This window comes from Myotis davidii, unplaced genomic scaffold, assembly GCF_000327345.1.
Source record: "Myotis davidii unplaced genomic scaffold, ASM32734v1 scaffold330, whole genome shotgun sequence".
Taxonomy (NCBI): domain Eukaryota; kingdom Metazoa; phylum Chordata; class Mammalia; order Chiroptera; family Vespertilionidae; genus Myotis; species Myotis davidii.
Genome location: NW_006283770.1, coordinates 7,545,432 through 7,545,652, shown reverse-complemented (window position 1 = coordinate 7,545,652; position 221 = coordinate 7,545,432).

Sequence of the window (221 nt, the reverse complement as noted above, 5' to 3'; positions counted from 1 at the left end):
AATCATACCTATTTTTTTTTTTTTCAGATAGGCAAAAAAAGATATTTTTTTGGTGGGCCGAAGAATATTAGTAATTAGTTGATGTGCCGAGAGATGAAAAAGGTTGAAAATCGCTGTACTAATCACATCTGACAGCTCTGGCTGGGTAGCTCAAGTGATGAGAGTGTTGTCTGATACAACCAAGGTTGCCAGTTCGATCTCTGGTCCGGGCATACAATAAT